The sequence below is a fragment of the Lygodium microphyllum genome, chromosome 13, assembly GCF_053477565.2.
Source record: "Lygodium microphyllum isolate KBCC chromosome 13, Lygodium_microphyllum_v1.1.10, whole genome shotgun sequence".
NCBI lineage: Eukaryota > Viridiplantae > Streptophyta > Polypodiopsida > Schizaeales > Lygodiaceae > Lygodium > Lygodium microphyllum.
This window is the reverse complement of record NC_141147.1, coordinates 71,545,253-71,571,421: the sequence shown is the minus strand read 5'-3', so window position 1 is coordinate 71,571,421 and position 26,169 is coordinate 71,545,253.

Below are 26,169 nucleotides of genomic sequence, written 5' to 3'. Positions count from 1 at the left end.
TATAATTTTGCGGAATCCACCGCAAAACCTTATAGAATCCACCGTGGAATATGCCTCCTGGCATCATATATTGTCATTGATTTTTTTGAATGATTTTGAAAGGTCCATAAAATCTAAGAGCTAACTTTACAACAGGGTGTTTCTCGACACTTTGTAGTCTTCACTTTTCAATTCGTAACCAAACATAATCTTAACTGTGAAATTCATAGCTTTTCTTTTCTTGTTTGCTTGTTTAGTATATGATTGTTGGGCTTTTGCAATCGTATCTTTAACTTCATCAAAAATAGTAGCATGCATATTGGCAATATCATCAGCAGCTTTAACTTTGTTTGGCAATGAAGTAATAGGTGTAGGCAATCTATATCCATTAATGATTTCAAAAGGTGCTTTCAGTGTAGCTGTATGTGGAGTGTTATTATATGCAAACTGAAGTAAATGCAAGTGTGTATCCCATGTTTGTGGTTTTGAAATTGTGTATGCACACAAAAGATCCAAGATTGTATTGTTTATAGCTTCTATTTTCCCATTTGTTTCAAGATGAAATACAGATGAATAATGTTCCTAAGTTTGCAAACAAAGTAGTCCAAAAATTATTGCAAAATCTAGAATCATGATCAGAAATAATAACTTTTGGTAAACCATGGTTAGTGAAAACAGTTTTCAGAAACAATTGAGCAGCTTGAGATGCAGTTAATGTTTTCTTGCATGGAATAAAATATGCCTGTTTGCTAAACCAATCTACAATAGTCCAAATCATATCATGATTAGCTCTAGTATTAGACAAACCAATAATAAAATCCATTGAAATATGTTCCAATGGTCTTTCAAGAATTGGTAAAGGCATTAACAAACCATACTGCTTACCACGGTGTCGCTTAACTCTTTGACAAATTAAACACTCAGATACAAAGTTAGAAACATCAAATTCCATCTGTGGCCAGTAAAAATCTTCAATCGATGTAAGTAAAGTGGAAATAATACCTCTATGGCCTTGATATGAGGGCAATGAAGTTCATGCAACACAAATGATCTAAATGGAACCGTTACACATAACCTTTTCTCATTAAACATAAATCCATCAACATAAGACAATGAATCAATTGGAGTCTAGTTATTGGTAATTAATTTATTTCAATGAGCTTGAAGGGGTCTTGATCATAAGTATCTTTCATAGGGATAAGGGAATCAAGAGAGATCACATAGATATTATGAATAGTTGGTCTTCTACTCAAGGCATCGGCAATAACATTTTCTTTTTCGGGTTGATATTGGATAAGTAGATGAAAACTTTGAATAAAAGTAGCCCATTTAATGTGTCGGTCAAAGATTTGTGGTTGACTAAAGAGATGTTTGATACTTTGTTGGTCAGTTTTAATCATGAATTCAGATCCCATCAAATAGTGCTTCCAATATTGACGTAAAGCACTACAGCTAGCAATTCCTTATCATAGGTAGAATACTTAAGTTCAGAGGGTTTAAGCTTGCAGCTAGAGTAGGCTATGGGATGGGAATCTTGCATAAGGACAGCTCCTATTCTAGATCCACTAGCATCAGTGACTACTACGAAAAATGGTCTATGAAAGTCAAGAAGTTGCAATATAGGAGCATGTGTTAAAGCATGTTTAATAAATCAAAAGACTTTTGCTGATTTTCAGACCAATGATATACAATACCTTTCTTTAATAATCTTGTCAAAGGTAATGCAAGCAATGAAATTTTTTTCACAAATTTTTTGTAAAAGCTAGCAAGACCTAAGAAAGAACGTAATTCATGCACATTTCTAGGCATCGTCCAATTCAAAATTACTTCTATATTTTTAGGGTCAACTTTAATACCTTCAAATGAAACAATATGTCCTAAATCACTTCATTGTATCTTTAAAAACTGGCAATGGAACTACATTTGCTGGCCTGTCAGAATCTGACTAGGAAGGGGAGCTTGAGTTGCCATGGGAAATTTTGTAAAGAGTGCTTTTAGGGCGTCAAAGGAAGCTTCTACTGCTGCGAGCTCGTTCTTAGCCTTGATTTTTTCCTTCTCTCTTATCACATACCTCTGGACTCATTCTAACGCTTGCATCTTAATTGCGTCATTCATCAGGGGCTTGGCTCCAACCAATTGGTCTGTACTCAACAAATAGAATCAAATAGATCTTTAGTCTCTTGAGGATTCTCTAGCCAACATCTCTTCTACTTCCTTCTTTTCAACATCTCTGAATTCGGCTTTCAAACCACTACAGAGGGGGAGATATTCCATTCTGAAATTATCAAAAGAAGATTGCCAGTGCATCAAGCATCCCACGTATCTTGCTATTGAGCATCCACAAACAAATTCCAACTCTTTTCCTCCTTGTTTTCGTGAACCTCCACAAACCACGACTCTTGGAGCTTCTTCACAATCTCCCACTTGATGATGTCTGGAAACTTCTCAATGAATACTAAATCTTCCATGAATGATCATTCTCTCTTTTCCTGCTCTTCAATTTGTTTCCAAACTTTTTTCCACCAAGATGAAAGTTTCTGCTGCTTCAACAGGAAGAGGAAACAGTCCACCGTATAGAGCATGCATCATGATGGTTTGAAAAAATTCATTCTTTTCAAGGTTTTCATATAATTGATTCTCTTTCAATAATTTGAAAACCAAAGATTAATGTTCATAATGCTCGTTCTCATTCTTATTGAAAACCAGTATGTCATCAAAGAAAACAATGACACAATGTTGATGCTTCAAAAATATGCGATTTATCATACGACTGAATGTGGCTGGTGCATTAGTTAAACCAAAAGGCATAACAAGGAATTCATAATGTCCAAATTGAGTTCTAAATGCAGTTTTGAAAATGTCAGATGTGTCCAATCGTACTTGATGGTATCCAGATTTAATATCTATTTTGCTAAATATTGCAATCCCTTGTAGTTTATCCATGAGGCCGTCTACCCTAGGGATCGGATATCTATTCTTGACAGTGATCTTATTTAGGGCACGATAATCAATGCACATCCTATAGGTATTGTTTTTTTAAAACTAATAGGACATGTGCACCAAATGGAGAACTACTGGGCCTAATGAGTCCTCGGGTTAACAATTCTTCAACTTGAGTTTGAATTTCTTTCTATTCAATTTGATTATGTTGATAAGGTGCTTTACATGGTGGTTGAGAATCTAGAATTAAGTTTATTTTATGATCGTCAGGACGTGTGGGTGGTAAACCAAATGGTAAGTCAACAACAAAAGAATCTTTAAATTGTAAAAGAAATTGTGCGTGCATAGGATGCATCTTATTTTCCTTAATTTCAATTTCATTCACCCAGATTAAGTAGGATTTACTACCTTTTCTTAACGCACGTTTAGCCTGTGTATGACTAAGCAATGGAAAATTATCAGAAGTGTGCATATCATGCAATGTGATTTGTTTTCCATTATAATGGATCTTCATTGAGTGTGTGGAAAAATCTATATCGGGATTATATTGATGGAACCAAGACATTCCTAAGATAATGTCACTAGATTGCAAAGGCACAACTAATAAATTTCTACATTCAGCATAATCACCAATTTTAATTTCTAAGTCATTCACTTCTTGTGTTCCATTGTATCTAGTGCCTAAGAATGCAACCTTAATGCGATAATGAGTGGAAACGATATGTAAATTTAATTCTTTGACCAATTTTATAGAAATAAAATCATATGTGCTCCCATCATTATGTAAAATAGTCCTTTCTTTACCATGCACAAGACATTTCATTGTTAATAAAGAATGGGGATTTGGTATACTTGGTAAAGTATCTGAAGTGGTGCCATTATTGTCATCGTCTTCCATGAAATCTAGCATTTCTTCATGGTCTTCATCTTCAGTCGCTCCCAAGTAGTTGATGTGAACAGTTGGCTATTTGGATTGACAATTCACTGCTAGATGTCCAGGTTGATGGCATTTATAAAAGACTATGGATTTGGCTTTAGAAACATTATTGGTAATAGCGGGAAGTTTAGGAATGTTGGGATCTGGCTGAAGAGATAGCTTAGGATTTGGATTTGTGTTTCATGGTAAAGCAGGGGGTCGTGTCCAAGATTTACGGAATGAAGATGGAACAAAGTGGTTTTGATTGAATCTTTGAAATTTAGAATTGAATTTATTTGTACCAAAGTTACCATTGTTTGAGAATTTTTGTGGTCGCTTCTCTCGTTGAATTTTTTCTTCAGCATCATGGGCCAAGGAAATCGCATCCTCAAGAGTCGTTGGCTTGAACATGTTCACTTTCACATAGAAGTGACCAAGTAAAACAGACATAAACTTGTGATTATGGGTCGCCTAAGGTACATCTTCTAGCATTCGAAGTTGCAATAAAGCATTCCAGAAACGCTCAGTATATTGTGAAATAGGCTCACGATCTCTTTGTTGCAGAAGATCCCACTGTTTGATTGCTTTTTCGTGGAATTGGGGTGGAAGAAAATTCTACAAAAAATTCTTTTGGAAAGTCTCCCAAGTAGTAGGACAATCAATGCTTTTGTGGACAACAGTCCACCATAGCGATGCTCTGTCCACTAAATGATTAGTGACATACTTAATTTTTTCTTTTTCGACATACTGTTCTTCATGGAAATAATCATTAAACTGACTGATAAAGGCAAGTATAGTCTTTCCATCGCATAACCCATTGAAAGTATAAAATTTGAAATTTCTTTTACTTATCTTGGCTTCTTTCCGAATAGATTGTGCTTCGTGTGTCACATCGATCGTGCGTTGTATAATATCTTCAGATTGCAGTCCATCTTGATTTACAGTAGATTGTTGAAGACTGGCCAATTGAGCTTGCAAAGTTTGACGTGGTCTTCGTTCCTCTTGAAGCTGCATCATAATTAGGTCCAGTTTTTGTTCCATCATTGGTTCCGACAAATCACCTTCGGCCATAAAATCTTCTATATTTTGATCGATCATCCTGTAAAATTTCAAACAACCTCACACACTCAAAATCCTGTTAGCGGGATGAGTGTAGCTCAAGGTCAGGCTTGCAAGGCTTGAGTTTTTTTGAAGTGGTTTTTTAGCAATATTTCTTTTTCATGGTTACGAAAATTCATGTCGATCTTCTTCCAAGCGGATACGTCTTCCGTATAGTCTAAGTGTGATTCTTTGATTGCTAGAATTCGTCTCTGTCACAACGCAAGTGTGAACAGGGGCTTGCAGAGAGGTTAAAAACCGGTTCGGGAGTTATTGTGTGTGAACTCTTGCTATGGGAGAGATTTGAGTTTTGAAAGTTTAAGCTTAAGAGCTTAAAGAGTTTTAAGCTTTATCCTTAAAAGCTTAATTAAAACATTTGTTTTCTTAATCATCACGACTAGGACAGTGGCATGTCATCAACGTAATCGACGAGGGTCAAAACATACTCTTGCCGCAAACATTTGAATTGATGAAGATAAGCTTTTTTTAGAAAGATTATTAAGCTTTTAAACTTTAATCTCTCTCTTCTCTCTACTAACTGAGAAAAAAAAAGTGTTGATAAGGGAGCTTCCCAGGTGGTCCTCCGTCAATAGAGGCTGGTCCTTTGCAATTCGACTGCATAGCAGAGGGTTCTTCACCGCTAGGAACGCACTGGTATTGATGGATTGTCACAAGATTGATTATAGATCTCAATTGTTCCAGCAGCTTCGCCTTCGACTGCGATGATAAGCGATTGAAAGCCCTTGATCTCAGCTTCGCTCTGATACCACTGGTGCACAAATCGAATGTCGTATGCATATGTAGCAAGCACTAGAAGGTCCCCAAGAACAAAGAACTCTACTTTTTGCTCAAAATCCAAGAGAATAGACTTACATGACATGAAGCAAAAAGATCAATTGGGTACAATCTTCCCCCATGCCTTGTGTGAGTGCTCCGCAAAGTATGTATTTAATATTTTATTCATCTTCAAGCTAAAAAATAGCCCAAATTTACAATTAGCATGCTTTAGCTTTTGTGTTTGCTTTTGTCCAAATAAAGAATAAAGTGGTTGGGCGCCCCAAGAGTCGGGTTGTGCCCAAATACATTGACCAATAATGAATATTTAAATCGTACACCCATGCCCGTACAAAATAATAAATATATATCAAGCACTTCAATAAATAAGTGCGTCAAAATAAATGTTGGCGCCACGCCTAAGACGCGCACCCATGAAAAATAATAATTTCTCCTAAATAATTTGAATACACGCTATCGCCCAGTGCTTCTCAGCGCCACCACCGCCTGCTCTACACATCAATTGAAGCATTCACAATTGTTAGAAAATAATAAAATTAAATTGACAAAAATGAATACCTAGCAGTCTTCAGCTACAAAATAAATAAATAGGTTGAAACTCTGTCCTAACCTTAATTTAATACGAGTGCGCACTCTAAACTCATAAACATCCATTAATTTAAATATGTATTTTGTGGAATCACCTGCTATGGAATCACCCACTTGCACTTTAAATTAACATGATGCCCAAAAATGACAAGCGTCCCCATCAACTTATGGCATAAGAAATCCACCTTGTGTATAAGCCCCGGCAAATATAATTTTATGGAATCCACCGCAAAACCTCACGAAATCCACTGTGGAATATGCGCCCTGGCATCATAATCGCCAGTGAGTGTTGGCTACACAAGCTATAGGAGGCCCACCAATCAAATCTTGATATCCTAAAGTTTCTCATGGAGATGCTCTACATGTAGGCCAAGATCTTCAACATCTCATGCTAGGTTACCTCCCTATTTTTTCTACTAGAATTCCCCCAAATCAAGTAGACCAATCTAATGTGTGAATGGCTACTCAAGACAACAAGTAGGTGGCTACTTGTGGTGCATGTGTTCGTTCTATGTGGGACATGAGTGGTTCGCATCAGACCTTTTAATTCCCAGCTCTTGGCTCTAAAGATCCTTTGAGGAGTCTTAGTAATGTTGGCCCCATAGTCCCTATATCTTTCCATGTGGAAGGTGCCATTGAACAACAATAGCAACTAGTTCCAACAAGTGTGGAGGTAGACTCTATGCAGGAGGCATAGGAGCAGTAGTAGAAGGTACATGAGAAACCTCAATAGCCTTGACAAAGCTTGAGGCTTTTAGGAGCCTCTAAAACTACTCTAGGCTAGCACTCCCACATGCTCAATATTTGCAAGATGGACTTCAAGTCTCCACTCACCCTACTCAAACAAGTCAAAAGAAAACCTAGGTTGACATGGCATCTCAAGGAGATAGACATGGTGCAGATGTGACCCTAGTGAAATTAATGTGGCTACCCAAGCACTAGTGCATTTAATGCATTTGTCATTTCTGCCTCTAGAATAGTTTCTAGCAATGTTTAATTTGAACTTTGCTCAATGTTGCATAAACTATGTCATGGCCAGGTTAGGCTAACAATCTCAAAATCGGACTTCTTACAGGTAGAGGTGGTTGCATTGAAATAGGATAATGCCTCTATGTGTGCTCAAGTGTGCCAGCTCAATAGGTGGAATCTCGAGAGAAGTGGCAATGACTTCTAGTGTGTTAGATGGCATAGCTAGATTTTATGGATTCCATTCATAATTGCTTGCACCATACGGAGGTGGAGCTATTTTAATGCGTGCCCAATTGGATGTCCTGGAGTCTCTCAAAGAACTACAATTTTCTTTTCAACATGAACTACACGAGGAGTGGGAAAAAGCACTGCACTGATTTAGGATGGCTATGTGGGATCCTTGCACCTAGTTTCCTTCTCTTCCCACCAATGATAGTGATCCGGATGTAGATGCTCAATCACCAGAAGCTCATCTTTTTTAATTTGCTCTATGATCATTTATGTAGACTTCAGTGCCTAATTGGATAGCTTGGAGTCTTGTCCTTGGAGTCTCTCAAAGAAATGCAACTTGCTTTTCAACATTAACTACATGAGGAGTTGAGGAAGCACTGTGCTGATTTAGGGTGGCTATGCAAGATCCTTGTTCCCAGTTCCCATGTCTTTCCACTAGTGACAACTATTTGGATGTAGATGCTCAATAGCCACTAGCTCATCTTTTTTTTGTTTGCCCTATGATCAATTTCAACTTCTGTGGCTCCACCTTCTTCTACCCCTATCCATTCTCCCTCAACAAAAGGTTTCATGGCTCAAGCCTAGAAAACCTATGGCTCTGGATTCTAGTCCAACACACTTTAGATTTAGTCGATTTTGACCAGCCTAGTTGAGGTTGTTCCCAACTTAGATTGTTTTGGTAAAGCTAAGGGAAAAGTGTTGAAGGAGCCTCTTCTTGTCAGTGATGGGAATGAGCAACTAACTATTGGCCCGATCCCAAATTTCTTCGACTTTCCAATGAGAGTAGCAATGTAGATGATCCAAAGAGGAAACTATTGGTGGAACATGGCAAAGCAATGAAAGCGTAAAAGATTGAGTTGGAGGAGCAAGTTTAAGTTCTCCAGAATGATCAATAATACTTGTTGGTAGATATGGATGATGAAGTTGAGTATTTGCTCAAAGATATTCCACTAGTCATTTGCAAGATGCTAGATCGATGGATACAATGTTCTCCTCTTCCTTTTTGCATGCAAAATTCTTCTAACTTGGCTCTAGTTCCCTTTGTGCACAAAGGATCTAGAACTTGGTAGACCATGCCTTTCACTAAAGATGACAGTTTTGGGAATGCTAACATGCCTACTACAAAATGTAGTTTACTACGTAGCTGAATCAACCATTGAATGAGGAACCAAAATCAAGTTGGGACATCCAAGCATACTCCGAATTCATGCAACTCCAAGCCCCATCTATGGAAGCACTCTCAAATAATTTCTTGCTGAGGATATATGATCTAGAGAATGTGAGAAAAGTTATAAGAATCATGTGGACTATTTGGAGCAATATCTTGTCATCATTATAGTGGAGCGAAATCATTTGCTTCATGATTTGTGACTTGGAGCTATCTTTCTACATGTATTGGCTACTAAAGTGGTCTTCTACAATATCCCTTAGCTTCCTCAATGAAATAGGATGGATCTTTGGATCTAGGAACACCATCTTAATTATCACCCACTCCCTCCCCTACCACCTCAACTTCCTAGTTTGGTTCCAGTTTGGAATTGGCCTTCTTTTTTGAATCTAGTTTCTATCCTTAGAAATCCTCTTCCACGTGTTCTGGTTCTTGGCCCTCTCTAACCTCAAGTTCATATTTATCTTCCTCCTAGTCCAATCCATGCAACAACACCTATTCTAGCTCTAGCTAATGTACATGTCCCACTTGCTATGCTTAATTAGGATGATCTGAGCAATATTGAAGGCTACCTCCTATAGCACTAGATTCTAGGACTAGTAGGTTTAAGTCCACCATGCATGCTACGTCTTGGCCATTGGACACAATGGTTCGCACTATAGTAGCAGCATCTGATTCTTTTGGATGCTATAGTGTTGAAAGGTCAAGAGGCATATAGTTGTGCCAATTCATATCTATCAATTGGCTTGTTGTGCAATCGCATTATTGTATGGATGTAACTTATTCATTGTAATTTGGTTATGGACATATAGTATATGTTTTCTTTTTTATTCATGTGCTCAGAGTAATGGAAGCGTATTCATGAACTATTGTCTTTATTCTGTTCTCTATTGTTTGTGATATGAAGTATTTGCCATATTTGCATTTCTTTGTGTCAAGTCCAAATATCCATGTTTATTATTTTTTGTGATGAAGTTTGTACCCAATTCTAGTCAACATTTGATGCCAAGTTTTTAAAGAAGCACAAAAGAAGAACTAGTATCACAACAGTATAGCATCACCTATCCCAATTATATCAAATGCAATGTCATCACCTCGTCTAAAAAAATCAATAACAATATGGTAGCTATCAAATAAATGATGATATGGGGTATCATGGAATGAAGCCCCCAAATCAAGAAGCCAACACTAAAAGCAAGTAGATAATGCATCAGCCAATTGAGTAGCATCAAGAGATGAAGCTACAAGAATATAGTTATCAGAATTATACTCCAAGGCATTTATTTCCTCTGTCTTCACATTGGACTTAGACACAATCACAATTGATTTTTTATTTTCCTATGCTTTTCCCTTTCCTTTCTCATTGCACCTATCATTACATATTTCATGGCACTACGGCCCAATGTGACACCTACTGCCTATAATAATGACATGCAAGAGAACTTAGAACCGTAGGACTTATTATGAGATTGCACAAATTGAGACTTGCTCCTGTTGGGTTATGAGTCTCTACCAAAGGTGTCATTACCATTTCTACCATTTTTGTCTCTAACTTTGAGTGCATGAGAAGTGTGGGCTACATCGATATCCTTCCTTTTTACTTTCTCTATAAGTAAAACACTCTCTACATCATTGCATTTAAAACCATCCTTAGGAGAATGAGCTATCATAGTAGCATGAAATCTATCCCATGAATTTGATAGTGTGATAAGGAAGAATAAACACTTTATGTTATCCTCAAACTTGATGTTCTACAAGATAACTTGACTAAAAATAGGGTGGAACTCATTTAAGTGAGTAGACATAGCAATGCCCTTCTTCATGCTAGTTGTTACCATCAAGCTTTTTAATGTTGAAAATAGTACTATCGAATGACTAATGCATTAGAAGTACCTTCCATAATAACTATGAATGATTACAAAGTACAAGAGTATGGGCTATTGTAAATATAGAGAAATGGCCCCAAAAATGAGCCAAAAGGACGGATAAGAGGTAGGGAATAATAGAGTATATAGCTATCCACAAACAATAGGTAGTAGAGTGCTCAAACAAGGTGTTTATGCCCAAAGAAATTACTCAAAAATGTATTAAATATTATTATCCACAAAACTATAGTAAATGACTATATATGGGCAGGCAAATTATCAATATAGAGTAAGTTCCCACTATTAGGAATATTGGGGTAGCAATTTGGGATATATAGAAACCAAGGACCAAGAATTGTCAAACCATACAAAATGTCAAATATATAGATGTATACACTCAATGCTTGTCAAGCATCCACTACCAATGCCAACCCATTGACAAAGATAGATATAGGATATCCAAAAGCTTAAAAGAAAATCAACCCACAAGAGTCAGTATTTGCAAGAATAGTACATATGTATATCAATTGAGTATGTACATAGGCAAGAGACTCCTACTATCTCTAAAGAACCAAGCTTTGCAAAGTAAATACAAGTGTCACCCCCACTAGAAGTGCGTGTAGAATGCAAAGTGATCAAGGAAAGCTTAACACATAAGTATCATAGAATGCGAGAAGCCCAACTATATCATAAATACATTCAAGAGTATGTATATCCAATATGTCTTCAAATCTGGAAGTGAATGATTATGGAAGAAAATGTTCATTAAAGCCCTAATATATCCAAGGGAGTTGAAATGCAAAGCTCCAAGTGCATCATAAGCGTATATAAGAATGTATAATAATGTTAAACATCTATATAAGCATGTAGAACACCTGAAGCACTTGTAACTATCTAAAGCATAGACTTGCAACTTGGAAACCTGCCAATTACTATCTCAAGGAAGTTACTATATATATATCCTCTACATCACGTGCGTTCAAGGCCTATTTATAAATATCATTATCTATTATTTATTCCTAAATTAAACATAACCCTTTTCTATTCAATTTGTAAATAACACCTTTATATTACACCCTTTTGTATGTAAAAAACATATAAAAATGGTATTTTAAAAATACCTTATTTTGAAATCATGTGATGCACACATATATTCATGAGTAACTTACTCGAGGTTACTGTGCATTACAATAAGAAATCTTCAATGGGTTGAGCAAAGGAAGCTCAAATCAATCCAAAAGAGCATCCACAATGATCTACCAAGATTCCAACATCAATAAATATGTGTATTAGCATTAAAAAATCTCTACATAATGAAGAATCTCGAGGGAGTGCACTGCAAGAAATCATCTATATAACATGTATTCAAAGGATATTAAGAAATATCATTTCTTTATATACTATAAAGTCATAAAATGACTTCATTTACTGTAGTAAAATTACAAATTTTTTAAAATTTTAATTAAAAACCCCTTTTTATAAATATAATCATGTAAATTTTACTAAATAAAATACCCTTTCTTTTGAACTCACATGGTAATCATACATGTTATATAAGGTACATCCCCTAGCTAAAGAATATGATATTCAACAAGTACTATACAATAAAATATTTGAAAGAGTGGGGTAATGGCTCAAATCTCTTGCTTCAATTAGTGTCAAAGTTGAAGTAGATGAGCTATAAAAATGTTTCAAAGTATTACCTAAGTGCTAGGAGGCAATATCCAAGTGAGTAGGTAGCTGACAGATGAAGTATAAGGGCTTGGAAACATAGGTGCAATCTACATGTTTATAACTAGTTGCTCTATTGCCAATGCTGAAGCTTAGCAAGCACTCAATAGTGCTCAATGCACCCATAGTGAGATCATAGAATAAGGCAGACAAGATGTAGGGACTCAATGTATACCTTGAATGAATGAATGGTGGATAGCCATGAAAGATTGAAGTGAAGCTCTTCTTCCTAGACTGAAGAAAGTGGTGATGAAGCTCCTCAAATGCTTACTCTAATACTAGTTGAAGAGTTGAGCAAAAGGTGGGCTCAAGGTTGAGTGGAAGTGGAAGTACGAGTGGAAGCAAGAAAGGAGCAAGAGCTATTGAGGTTCAAGCAAGAAGAAGAGACTAGTATGTGGAAACTCCAATAGTCACAATGTGTGACTTGTCTTTTCTTATTCCATTGTCACTAAATGAATAAAGAACAAAGTAATAATGCGGTCCACCCACAACCTATAGTATACAAGTGTGCAGGTACCGTATATAAGTAAATATAGGTGGCTAAGCACATGTAGCCTTTAACTGTTAGAACAAAAAAACACACAACGGAATAATGAAAGACACAAGATCAATGAAAGAGACAATGCACAAGATGTAACTAGGAATAAGAATCCAATATGACAAGAGTATAATGCTTAAGGGACATCTCACATACTCCACAAGCTCTCTTTCTCCACACTAATAATTCGCAAGTACATGAACAGATAATGGATAGTGACCACGCTATCGTGATGTTCTGTGGACATAGTCTGAAAAAGCATGGAATGCATGATCATTCGACTTCTTTATTGATCTAGAGAGTCAATGTGATCTGAGTGTTAGTACTAGTGTGAGTTGCATGGATTATCCAAAAATACTAGATTTTTGGATAATTTTAGCCTATTTTTAATATTATTTATTGTAAAAATCTGAAAAAGTTAGAAAAGCTTCTAGATTAGGATGACATGCAAAAAGTAAGTTGCTTTTCAGCCAGTTATGGGATTTTCAACAAGTTGCTTTTTTATATTATTTACTATCAACAGGCTGAAAACTGCAATTTGAACTAAAAGAGGAAGGAGTGATCTCGGAGATCTGTGAGCCAATGTCCTACGGTTTTACCCCTCTTTCAGAGCCAACGGAGCCATCAGATTTGGGTTTTGAGTAGCAGAGAAGGAGCTATAATTTTGATGCACGTTTTATTCTACAAAGAAGCTCCAAGAGATCTAATGCCTAGAGATTGCTTCTAACTAGTGCAAGGATTCCATGCTCTTTCAATACATATTGATTCAATCATTATGCTTTGTCTTTGTCATGTTTACCACTTGTATATTCTCTTTCTTCTCTTCCATCTCATATCTCTACTTCCTTCTACCTTTGATCCCCGGTGGATTCGACCTTTCGACAAAAACCCCTATGACATTGGTGAACCCGATATGAAAGGTTGTTAGAAGAAGGTAACACAAGATAGGAGAACCTTTGAACACAATCTCCAGTGATGTTTTGCAACAGTTGGTGCAAAATAAGAATATGCTTATGCAAGTACAACAACAACAATAGGAGATGCAAGATTCTGCTCAAACAGAAAGTGTTGTGATGAAATCTTTGGAAACAGTTGAGTGTGAGGTGAAGTTATTCAATGGTAGGAATGTATTTGCATATGTACATACCTATGCTTAGAAGATGGGATTCTTTGGGGTGGCTCAACCTACATGGAGATGGTATTTTGTACGTGTTACTGTACATGAACTGAAAGTGCAGATTACTGAATTATACATGCAAGATGCTGACTGGGTAGCTTTCAAGAAGACACCCAGGGAAGAATTTTACATTGAAGATTCTAGTTTGATTACCTGCAAGACTTTTCAAGAGTGGGTTTTACAACCCAATAAGGGTCTTGTGGCTACATAATTGTTAAGAGAATTTAAAAGTCAATTTGAGTAGTTGGATCTTGTAGAACAGCAAGCTCTTCCAAGTCAGAAAATTGAATTGTTTCTACAGGCAGCTGATAGGTCTTAAAACAAAGTGGATACATGTCAAGGAAGTTGTTACTGCACCTGTGAAGAGGCATAGAAGAAGAGAAAGTTTGCATGCCTCTAGCTTGCCCAATGTTATCGGCAAGATAATTGATGTATCCAGTAAGCCACCTACTTTTGTGGTTAACCCTATGGTTGTACCTGCTATTATTCTGTCTGTTAGGGAAGATGTCTTAGATGAATTGGTCAAAGGCATGAGGGATCTTCAATTAAAGGTTGCACAATTGGATGAAAGAGGACAAGAGGAAAGGGGACCGACAGCAGCCCCAAAGCCAGGAAAAAGATGTATGTGGTGTGACAGTTTGCAGCATGAGAGAAAGGATTGTGCTGCCTCTCAGGAGGCCTTGGCACGATAGCTCATCTTTTTGAAAGATGGAAAGATCCATGCACAAGAAACGGGACTACCTCTTGTTTTGAATTTTCGAAAGGGAGGTATGCACAAGTTGTTGGAAGACTTGGCTGTTCGAAATGCTTATGTGGTGGTACATGCTTCTACTTTTGGTCTATAGTTGGATAGAATGCATGACCAAGTGATGCTTGGTCCAAAGGCCGAAATATGGACACATGCTTTACATGCAATTGAAAAGAGAAAGGCCACTGATAGTGAAATGTCTCATGCAAGGCAAGACATTCGTGGTAAAACTAGTTACGAATCACCGGTAGATGCATATGCAATGTATGCATATTTAGCAAAGGTACGAAACACGAATGTACTTGTGGAAGAGAAATGAAAAAGAGATGAAGATAATGCAAGGACATCTAAAAGAATGACAAGAAGAAGTGTGGATTAGCCTAAAGCTGCAAATCAGCCACCTCCCAAGCATGTTATGGAAGAGGTCAATTAGGAGCAAAAACATGATAACAAACAAGAGGGCAAAAAGAAGGGCAAGCAGCTAGGATATAAGTTGCAATCTGACATTGAGACAGCCACAGATATTAAGAAGGTTCTTGAAGAATGGATCTTAAATAGTCGGGTGGAATTCACCTTGGGAGAGCTGCTTGGCATTGCCAAGCGAGAATTTTATGATGAGATCATTGACATAGTTAAGAGGAAGCATCAGTTTTGGTGATACCACTAGTGCATTGCTGCAATTTGAAGAGTAAACTGGTTTGTTGGGTATTCGGGCTGAATATAAGCATGAAGTAAGTACTAGATTATCGATGCAGGATGCTACTAATCAGTGGATAGCATGTGGAAAAGAGAAGAAAGTGGCTGAAGATGCATTGTCTTGTAGCAATATGCATGGTGGTGTAAGGCAGATGCAACAATATAGGGAAGAGACTCTATGATTTATTCCTCGAAGTCATTATACAAAAAATCATTTGGTTGGAGTTACCACTGAAACAGTAGTAAAAATAGGGGAACGTGAAACTCCTTGTGTTGCTTTACTTGACCATGGTTTTGAGATAAATGTCATTGAGCATGGATTGTATGAAAATGATGCATGGCCTGTAGACACTGATCATGGTTGGTGTATAAGGGCTACAAATAATTCTTCAGGAGAGCTCTATGCTGCATGTCCTAATGTAAAAGTGACAATTGATGATGTACAAGAAGAACAACACTTCTTTGTGCAAGATAATTTCTCATATACAGTGACAACACTATATTACAGGAGTGCATATGGAAACAAAGGCGCTTGATGATGGTTCTGCTTATGCAAGAGTTAGAAGCAAGGATGGGAAGAAAGTAATCCAATTTCTTACTGTTTGTGTTAATCATCCTAGAAATCGGGATACACTTCAATAGTCTCCTTTGGCTCCAAATGCAAGGGAATTCAAAGACCTAGATTTTCATTAAGCACTGATGTAATGTGGGGCTACAATGGTGCTTTTCAAAGGATGTACTCACTTCTTGATGGAATGAAGCATGTATCTACTATTGATTATTCTCAGTTTACAACAAATAGTTCATGTTGGTTTAAGTCTATGGAAGCTATATGCAAGGCTGAACACATATCTATGAAATGAGCTACTAAGGAACTAAGAGCATTGGGATTGTTAGCTGAAAATGAAGGCATTTCATGCATCTTTTATGGGTTGAATATTAATGACACTATAGCTGAAATCTTAGCAACATACATGCAGAAAATGAGGCCGAAAACAGAATGTTGTCAGTATGTTCTTTGGACATGTATGATATTATAGCATTGTTTGCTCAGTAGGAAGAATTACAATGGGTTGAAGCACTTCTGGAGACAAAGTATAAGACAGTTGAAAAAAAGTGAAACCAATTTCTTTGCCACTTCCACCAAAGAGTGAGGGTTTGTATGAAAAAGTTCAAGGCAGCCAAGCTTACGAGATCCTAAAGATATAGGTTATCAATTTACATCTGAAACATTGCAAGAATTGAAAGTTGGCACAGAATGGTTTCTTTTACTTGCTGAGAGAAACTATTTTATGCAGACGTTGGCTAGGCATGGAAAGGCATTTGCATTTCACCCAAGTGAAATAGGTTGTGGGATCCAAATGTTGTCTCTCCCATGGTCATATTTGTTGTGCCACATGTACCATGGAACTTGAGGCCTATTCTAGTGCCTGAAGCTTTCTTTCCAAAGCTAATGGATTTGCTAAATGAAAAGATTCGCATGAAGATCTTAGAGCACACATGACAAATGCTATGAATAGGATACTCAGGGATTTTATACCACAATTGAAAATGCCCTTCTTGGATGATGTTCCAATAAAAGGGTGTGTAGTGGATGAAAAGAATGAAGAGATGGATGCTCATGGATGCAAACAGTTTGTTGCAGACCATATTGTGGATTGTGAGAGGATTTTGACACGTCTAGAAGAGGTGCATTTAACTCTTTCTAGACAAAAGTCTATCTTTGGAGTTGAAGAGGTTTTTATTGTTGGGCATATGTGTGGGCCTTATGGGCAAAGACCATCATTGGCAAAAATAGATGGGATTGATAGAATGCAAGATGCATGCATGAATGTATCACATGTGCGTAGATTCTTGGGTGCATGTGTGTTCTATTTGATATGGATTCCTCACTTTGCACGTGCAGTTGATGCTCTTTATCAGCTTCTGAGGAAAGTTCAGAAATTTCATTGGGAAAAGAAGCATCAGAAAGCAATGAAGAAATTGAAGTAGCTCTTGAAATCTACTCCTACATTGAGAAAGGCTGAATATTCACATAGAAAGCCTTTCATTATTACTGTTGATACAAGGGCAATCGGGATTGGATGGGCAATTTGGCAAGATGATGAGGAAGGGCAAAGATATGCAATATGCTTTGGTGCTAAAGTATTGACTGAATGGCAGAAAAGGTATCCACAGGTTAAAAGAGAATTATGGGAAATTTTGATAGCTCTTAAATGTGATAAGGAGAATTTTATGGGTGCTCATGTAGTCATTGAGACCAATTTTGGGTATGATTACTAGTTTTGTTACCCCAGACATTGCTATGCTCTGGTGGATTGCATACATTAAATCTTTGAACCCTAAATTTCAACATATTGCAGGAAGAGATAACCCAGTGGTAGACATGTTATCTCAAGCACACTATGAGAATGAAGATGGGATGACGGATGAGAAGGAAGAAGATGAATTTCTTGTGGTTGAAAATGATGTTGTAAGAGTGAATTTAGTAATGCAAGGTGTTGCTATAGCATTAAGAGAAGCTTGGACAACAAAGAGAAGACACTTTAGATGTTTTTCATCTTGTGTAGAAGTGTTTCTGGAAGACAAATATGCATGAGAGTGGTTGAGAATTAGTCAATACCTTAGTGCATTAACAAAGAGAGATGAATGGTCAGATCAGGAGTTTAAGAAGATCAAGAGGAAAGCCTATGGGTTTTTCTTAAAAGATGGATACTTATGGAAACATGCTAAAAATAAACATAGTATGCCATTGTGAGTTTTGGGTGACAGAGCTTCACAAATAAATATCATGCAAGAATTTCATGAAAGCTTGTGGGCTAGTCACAGAGGTGTTTGGGGTACTTTTGCAAAGATCAAAGAAAGATATTGGTGGCAGGGTATGTATAAGGATGTTGGTCACTTTGTGGAAACATGTACATTGGGATGGATTGCAGCCCACATATCCATTGTGTCTTCATTTTAAGTGGGTGGTGGATTTGGTCACAATGCCTACAGGTCTTTGGAAAATGAGGTATCTTGTGCTTGCTCGTGAATACTTGACTAATCAAGTGGAAGGGAGATCTTTACCTACTAAGACAACAAATGCTATGTGTACTTTTCTCTTAGAAGAGATCTTTTGTAGGTATGACTGTGTGGGAAAAATTACAACAGATAGGGGTTAGTTGGATGCAGATGAAGCTCATTATTTCTTTGCACGGTTGGGGATAAATCTTGTTTTAACTTCAGCCTATAACCCTAAAGAAAATGGCGAATGTGAAGAGGTCATCCACCTATTGTGAAGGCATTGGCAAAAGCATGTGGAGAGAAGGTAAAAGAGTGGCCATGATTGCTCCCTTATGCTTTGTGGGCTGACACAACAATTCATAGTGTTGTTACAGGATATATGCCTATAAAATTGATGTACGGTCAAAAACCTATCATGCCAATAAAAGAGATGACAGTCACATGGAGTGTGCTACCTTAGGAAGAGGAGTTGAATTGATAGGAGTTATTGGCCTTACACATTAGACAGTTGGAAAGGAAGTTAGAAGACATAGAGGTAGCAGTTGCAAAATTAAGGGCAGCAAGGATACAGAACAAGAAGCGGTTTGACAAAAGACATAGATTGAGACCAAGAACCATACAACATGGGGATTGGGTATTGGTTTATGATAGTAGTTTAGAAAACCAGCATAGTGCCATGCATAAAGTTTCCAAAAGATGGTTTGGACCCTATGTGGTAAGACATGTATTTGACAATGCTACTTATGCATTAAATGAGTTGGATGGAATAGCCATAAAACTTCCGATAGTAGGGAAAAGAATCAAATTATTCAAGAGACGGTAATCTACTACCTATGAGTTGCTAGAATTGGAAGAAAATGGTGGCCATGATACAGAGGATAGCCAGGAAGAAATGGAAGATGAAGAAGCAAAGGATATGGTTACAGAGGATGAGGAGAACAAAATCTAGTGACAACTAGGATTTTGACGCATACCGGGAGATATGTAGGTTCAGAGGGGGTGGATGTCGTAATGCTCTGTGGACACAGTGTGAAAAAGCATGGAATGCATGATCATCCAACTTCTTTATTGATCTAGAGAGTCAATGTGATCTGAGTATTAGTACTAGTGTGAGTTGCATGGATTATCCAAAAATACTAGATTTTTGGATAAATTTACATTATTTTTTATATTATTTATTGTAAAAATTTGAAAAAGTTAGAAAAGCTTCTAGATTAGGATGGCATGCAAAAATCAAGTTGCTTTTTCAGCTAGTTATAGGATTTTCATAAAAAAGATAGATTGACAAAATCGCACGCGTTGCGATCACTATTGACAAGCTAAAAACTGCAGTTTGAACTGAAAGAGGAAGAAGAAGTGATCTAGGAGATTTGTGAGCAGGTGTCCTGCAGTTTAATCCCCCTTTTGGAGTCAACGAAGCCATTAGATTTGGGTTTCAAGTAGCAGAGAAGGAGTTGTAATTTTGATGCATATTTTATTCTACAAAGAAGCTCGAGGAGATCTAATGCCTAGAGATTGCTTCTGAGTAGTGCAAGGATTCCAGGTTCTTTCAATACATATTGATTCAATCATTGTGCTTTGTCTTTGTCGTGTTTACCACTTGTGTATTCTCTTTCTTCTCTTCCATCTCCTATCTCTACTTCCTTCTACCTTTGATCCCCGATGGATTCGACCGTTCGACAAAAACCCCTCCGACAATGCTCCCTTCTTTTATTAAAAAAATAAAGGAGTTGTCCTGCCACAAAATAGCTTGGCCAATAACCAAATGAAGAATAAAATGAGTCCTCATAAACTAGGCTATGGGTGCCCGTGAATGTGTGATATGACCACTTTTAACATCCTCCCTCAAAGCACATGTGAATAAGCAATGAATAAGAGCATCCAAGACGCACCATGGATATTCTAGTAGCATGCACTCCATTGGATGCACCTTGATAAGAAAACACCTTGAAGAAGAAGTCCAAATGTCATAATCCCTCTCTAAAAGCAAAGTAGTTGTGCTAGCCACCTTGCACCTCTTGTAGCCATACAAGCTCCATGGATAGCTCATGTGATACTAAGATTCCTCTACTAGAACATAGGCATGCCCTTTGGATCCCCTCATGCAAGACCACATGAACACATCATGTCACTCTTCCCGACTTGAACTTGGCACTTGACACACCAATCTAAGGTTTGGATTGCTAGAATTTGTGAACTTGACAACACACATCAAATCCACAAATAATGAAAGAGCATCAGCATGTCCTCTCTCCATCCTCACGTGTGCCCCTTTTGGCTAGGAGCATGTGAGGGTATGCAATATCACAAGAGTTGAGAACAACCGCCCATTCAAGCCATTGGTTGGCCTTGAGCAAACCAAGATGATATAGATATGTATGCAATATCATACTTCATTAAGCATGACCATGATATCCATCACATGAAGTAACAATATGTCTTTCATATCTTCCTTCTCTTCAAATGTGACACCATGCCACACCTTTCCTTCTCTTCACCTTTGCATCCATGACCACTATATTACCACATCACAATGGAATCAAAGATTCATTCTCTTAAGACTAGAGTAATCAACATCATCTATGAATTCTAGCACTAGTAAGCACGAGAACACTCAACCACAACACTATAAGATATGTTAGAAAATTGGATCATGCAATCACAAGGGCATTGGTATGATCATTAAAAAAGTGAAATGTGAATGAAAAAGTACTTCTACATTACCTTGCCGAGGACAGAGTAGCAAAGGGAGTGTGATTAGCATGCAAAGATCTAGCTCAAAAACTTGAGTTGCAATATGAATAAGCTTGGAATCCTTGGAGGTATAAATCTACTAACTCAAGTGCTTAGTTGGTACATTTAGGTTAAAGGTACCCAACATGAAGAGTATTAAAGTGTCACTTTGCTAGGCTTTGTTTCATTGAGAGAAATGGAGGTCTAAAGACTATGTAAGAGAATTGGGTTTAAATGAGGCTTGGAGACTAAGAGAGGAAGCTATTCTAAAGAAAGCTAATATGTGAACGAATTCTAAAGACTCATAACTATTTCCAAATCCAATTAAAATAGAGAGGGTTAATTCAAACTTTGAGAGCCGAATATCCTTTTGTCAAAAAGGGATAAAATCAAAGAACTCTCTCTCAAATGCTTAAACCACTAGACGAAAGATCATAGCTAATAGATCCTTGACACATGTGTGCTATTTTTTAGGAGTTATTGGAGAGGCCAACATCAACTAATAAGGGCCAAGGGGGTCGCTGTTTAAGTCTACATGGTTGTCTAGGTTGCTAGGGATTTTGGGATAAGGAGCATGTATACTTCTCCTATTCTATAGCACAATAGAGAAAGGTGGAACTTAGACAAGTAGAAGTAGAAACAATTTTATGCCTAGATAGTATGTTTGATAATTGGTATTACCTTTATTTATCTTATAGATGTATCTTATGAAAAAGGAGCAAGCAACTAAATATGTTTTGATACACTATATGCAAGTATTGGATCCTTGAGAAAAGGCTTAGATGTTATGTTTGGCACACAATGAATGGGTGTTGTGCTAGGTTGGGATTGTGAACTATGAGTCTCTATCCAAAATAGTTTGTTATTAGTGGCCAAGTCATCAGTGAGCCCTTGGATCCTTAGCATATGTCTTCTTTTGGTGGCTTGATTGGTGTTACTACCCCAATAGGAAAGTTCAATATAATTTTTGGTGCCTCTATTGAGGATCCTTTTTGGGTTTCAAGATTGTTTCATCACTAAAAAAAGAAGCTCAAGATAGCTCAAAAGAAAGTGTGAAAGACTACATCCTAGTTGTGGAAAATGAGACGGATCAATTGAAGACAGTAGATAATGAAACCAAAGTAATGTACACTAGCCAATGTTTAATAAGTGAGGCTTGGGACTTTTTTTATGGATTACTTGAGGAAATTCAAGCTAGTTGGGATTTTAAAAAGAGATAAGTTTGTAAGGAACTTATTGGGACATAGAAGGTTGGAGGTTGACTTAAATTTGGATGAGATGGATGAGAATTGTCCAAATAATTTAGGTTCCAATGAGGGGAAATCTATGTACTAGGGACTACAGTTCTAGATTTGTGCAAGGAAGAGGGAAATATGTCAAGAGTGTCTAAGCCTTTAGATTTCATGGAAGAAGATGTATTTCCATGTTTGTTTGGAGATCTTCAAGGAGAAAGGGGAAGAGAAGTGCCCTCTATGAAAGAAGATAATTTGGGTGTCAATGTGGTTGAGAGAGAGTTAGTAGATTTGAACCAAAGGGATGTTGCATGTGAGGAGTTTGATTTGGAGGAGGTGTGGTTGCCTAAAGAAACTCCTTGTTGTGTTGTCGAGGGGAAGATCCTAGATCAGTCAAAAGAAAAAGTAGAAACCAACATTGAACCTAAGCTTACTAGCAGAATTGATGTCATTGTGATAAAACATGGTAATAAACTTGTTGATTTGGATTATGTGTGTCCTACTATACATGAAAACCTAAGCTGGAAATGAAAAAATCTAGAAAAAGACTCAGTCTTAAAGGAACATTTGGAAATAGATGACCTAAAATATCATATTTATGTTGGTGTAAGGGAAGAAAAGGGTATAAATGATAAAATAAAGTGTAGACTAATAAAAACTAGACTTGCATTGGATTTCCTAGGATCTTATGCTTAGCATGTCAAGAGTTTTATAGCTTGATTAAATTATTATCAGGAGGATAAATATAGCATATTTGATTTTGCTATGGGATGCTATTTTGGTGATTGTTTATAAAGTGGAATCATATACTTATTTAAGATGTTTCTATAGAGATACTCTTGCAATTGTGTGCTTTGGATAGTGGGGTTTTCATGGGGAGTGAGATAAGTGGGATTTTGGATGTGCATGTTGTGGATGACCCACGTATGTTTGATGATAAATTAGTTTTTTTGGAGTCTCTAGAGTCTACCTTGTAAGATGTGTGTTTCTTTGAGGAGATTAGAGATGATGTAGGTTCATTGGATAGAGTGGATACACATGGAGATTCATGTATGAAAACCCTTCTATGTAGTCTCATATTTGGACGAGGATCTAGGTGATGGTGATCATCCATTAAGTATAACTTATAAAGCATCTTATGGCCTAAATAAAGATGATCATGGAAAAGAAGATTGGATTTATGATGACCCTAATCTAGAGATGAATCAAGAAGTTGAAGCTAGAGTAAGGAGGCGGCTAAGGAAAGACCTTCATGTATGATAATGAAAGGAAGACAACAAGATAATTCGAGTGAAAAGTTCGATCTGTTATTAGAAAATGTATGGGAAGAAGATGAGCTATATGATATACTAGATAATATGGATCTAGAGAGAGTATTTTATAGAGACCTTATAACGGAAAAATTAGAAGAATATAATATGGGGAAGCCTAGGCCTCTATTAATGTTTGAATGGCCAAGGGAGAATTGAAATGTCCCAAGCAAAGGGAAAAGTGAGATAATTAATTATGTTGTTTCACCTAATAAGCCATATGGGTTTTCATTGGATGTAAAATATGACATGAATATTTGTAAAAGTCTAGAAAACGTAAGAGAGTTACTAAACAAAGAAGCATTGCAAATAGTTATGAAAGATGAAAGGAGAGTAGATGCAGGTAAGTGAGGACCTTAGACTAACAACTCTTTAAGTTCTAAATCTAGTAATAGTGTATATTGTTTCCTAATTGTATGTGATGGTAGAAATAGTTAGGTTTTTAAAATATTTTTGTTGGTTTTGTGTAAGAGGCATAAAAAGGAAAAGGAAGATTAAAGTTAAGAAGGTTTCTTATGTGTGTTAGGTTTATTAGAACTCTTTAAGCTTGTAAGAAAGCTAGATGGAAAATAGACCAAAGAAAGCATATCTTCTAGAACATAAATTTGTCCAAAACCAATGTGGGTGACAAAAGATGAGGGATGTTTTTAGCTTATGATATTTTTGACTATAGATCAAGTTGAGGTTGGGCTAAATCATAGTTGTATCCAAAGACTTAATAGAAAAACTTTAGAATGGCATGTTGAAGCTATACATAGCTCACTCTATCTAGACTAGGTCTCCCCTATATATATGTAGATTGTGATCAATAGGAAATAGTCTTTGGGAGTGTACATGGTGTGTCTCTTTTCTCCCTCTTGTGTCTCTATATATCTTCTCTCTCCACATCTCAACATGGTATCAGAGCTGTCATGATTGACTACAACCAATTCCTTGAAGAAGACAATGAGGAAGTATATCCATGTAGTATCTCTTCAATTCTTGATTCATGTTCTTTTCATGATTATATTTGATGTATTGTGTATGTTATGAGCATCTTATGTTATGAAATTTAAGCATAGAAGAAGTTCACTCGATCATAATTTAGATTGCAGATATGTTGAATTGTAGATATGCCTTGCTTGGACATCCTTAAAGTTTCTATTTAGGAAACTCACAAGCTTTCTTCAAAGCAAATCTATGCTCAATTTGGAGTAATGTGTCAAAATGTATGTCAGTTTAGGTAAACTAGACTTTAAACAAGAAAACAAATAGGACAACATCTTTTTGTGCAAAATTCTATGAGACGACACAAGTTTCGTTACAATTACTCACTCTTGAGTTTGTGTAAAAATTAGCCAGATCATCATCTATTATTGGCTGAAAAGTAAAGCGATAACGTTTTGGCCATTGTTCATATTTCTCATCTATGTTGGGCCGATTTATTCTCGCACACATTTTGTCTATTCTGGGTTGCTTTTCTCTTGCCCATGTTTCATCTATCTTCGGTCTCTTTCTTTTGTAGTATGCTTTTGGAACTAAATGTGTTTCTTACGTATAGGACTTGTTGTGCTCTACTTTTGTCATCGTTTTGTATATGGTGTGCAGTTTTGTGGTCTCATATTATATGTATACTCTTAGCCAAATATGTCAAATTCTATAATCGTCAACGGATTTTCTTCTAGACAATGTTATGTCACTCACTTTCAAGAACAAGCAATCCTTGGATGGAAAGCAAAGATGTTGCTAATTCTTGAAGGTGATGACTTGCATGGTATTGTTCTTGGTAATTATGAATGTCCGACTCAACCAATTGATCAGACTCATGATAATACCCTTATAACTGAAGGACCTATCTTTGAAGCATGGCAATTTGTTTATAATAAGTGGGTTAGATGCAACAAAGTAGCTCATATGTATATTCATTTTGCTCTTCAAGAATCTCTTATGCTTGATTTATATAGTCTCTCAACCTCACAAGCTATATGGGAGTATTTGATAGAAATTTTTGAGAAAAAAAAATATTACAAAAAAACTTTATCTTCATAGTTAGCTCACTGAACTATAATACAACATCGAAATTTCTATAACAATAAATATTGAATTATTCGAGAACATTATCAAATAGCTTGTTGTTATTGGTGATTCCATTTCATGAAAGCAGTTGGTAACGCAACTTCTTGACACTATAAAGGATCCTACTTATGATAATATTTTTACCATATTATCTAACAAATATGGAATCAATTTTGATCAAGATTGTATATCTTTAATTGAATATTCACAACAACATGAATGATGACACACAAATCTAGAAATATCTATGATCTCACAAGAGGACACACAATCAAAATAAATTGACCAAGATTTACTTGCTCAAAGGCATCCCTTTCTACACTTTACAAATAGGAGTCATCGTAGTGGTAGCTTCTCTTCTCTCAAGTTCCTAATAGACATTGTCCTTATTGCA